The following is a 1,739-nucleotide window of genomic DNA, read 5'->3' on the forward strand; positions in this document are numbered from 1 at the left end:
AGAAAACTTACAGAGCCGCACTTGAGAGTCTTGTAAAATTGCTGAGATTAAATTACATTGTAATTTATTTATTTATATATTTTTAACTGACAATTGTAAAATATTTACTAAGCAATTTATGGTTGAGTAATTTCGTGAGTTATTTCACTGCCGTAATTTATTCCGCTCCCAGTAATAAGTTGATAAAAAAATTTGTTTTCAATCTCAATCAAATGAGATCTTTTCTGAAGTAAAATCTGTCACTTCAACTATGAAAATAAGTATCAATTTTATTTTTACAATAAATTTTTCTTATGCAAAATATTCAATGTACATAAAATAATTAAATCATAAAAATCAGTCAAGATTTTTATTCCCCTCCCAAATAATAGAAAATTTAAAAGTGATTTTGTAAAAAATTTTGACGTTTCCACTTGACATCGATATATTTAATTTAACATGATTATTATTATTATTATAAAAAGTCATATATTTTGAAATTTCATCAATTTATTCTGTAAGATTTAATGATACTGAAGTTGGCCGACGTCTAATAATTTTTGTGTTTTTTAAAAAACAAAAAAAAAATAAAATCAAAAATTGCACCTATAGATCTTTTAATTTTCTACGTGTGCATATTTTTAGTTTTTTTTTTTTTTTATTAATTTGTCGTAAAAAAAAATCCCAAAATTTTTAATTGTCTCCGAACTTCAGGATCATAAAAAATGAGTGTGGATGCAGCCAGACATCAAATTTAAAATTATCAATTAATTAATGAATCGAGTAAATAATTAATAAAATAAAATTTTGAAAAAATGCGCATTTTTTATAAATATTTTTTTTTTTCAATTATTTACTCCATTTATTTAAAGTTTTAAATTTGTCTAATGTCTGATACGTTCCCGCTCATTCATAAAAATTTAAATAACCGATAAATTTATTTATAAAATCCTATTGGAGACTGCGTACAAACCAACATATTGATAAAAATAATAACAATATTTAATGAATGAATTAATATAAGAGTGAATAATTATTTAGAGGCAGGTGTCGCAAAATTTTTGAGGTGATATGTCAACGTTTAATGTTACCTTTATTTATAATTCAAATAATTATAATTAATTGTAAAATTACAGAGATCATTTAATTGTTTACGGATTGTCAATACTGACAAACATTAAAACACAACGTTAATGCATTACTAAATATATAAAGTATGCATTGTTTAATTACGTTAATGGTTAAAAAAAATTTATTTAAATGATTTGATCGATAGACAAATAATATAAAGACATTTTTAAAAATTATACTAGTGAATTAATAATAAAATAAAACGTGTAATTAATAAAAACAAATTAATTTCGATGTTAAGTAAATATTTTCCATACTGTATCGTGTAAATAAATAGTATGGGTGTGTATAAATATTTTATTTACCGTATCGTCACTATAAATATATTTTTAAATATTTATTATTTCAGTTAATTGTCATCAATGACAACTTTATTAAATCATTTTAAAATGAATTAGATAATGAAAAAATTCAATCTATCTAGTGAAAAATTATAATTTACTACCTAATTGACGCTAATGACACAGTCATAAGTTTAAATAATTGAATTTATTAATTAATCAATTAATAATTCATCTAAATGACGATCGGTTGCCTGGCTTTTGATTTATTTATTTATTTATTTTATTTTAGTGATTAAGAGTTATCACTTATCTAATTTTATTTTTTATTTTAGATAAGAGGTGTCT

This window comes from Microplitis mediator, chromosome 10, assembly GCF_029852145.1.
Source record: "Microplitis mediator isolate UGA2020A chromosome 10, iyMicMedi2.1, whole genome shotgun sequence".
Taxonomy (NCBI): domain Eukaryota; kingdom Metazoa; phylum Arthropoda; class Insecta; order Hymenoptera; family Braconidae; genus Microplitis; species Microplitis mediator.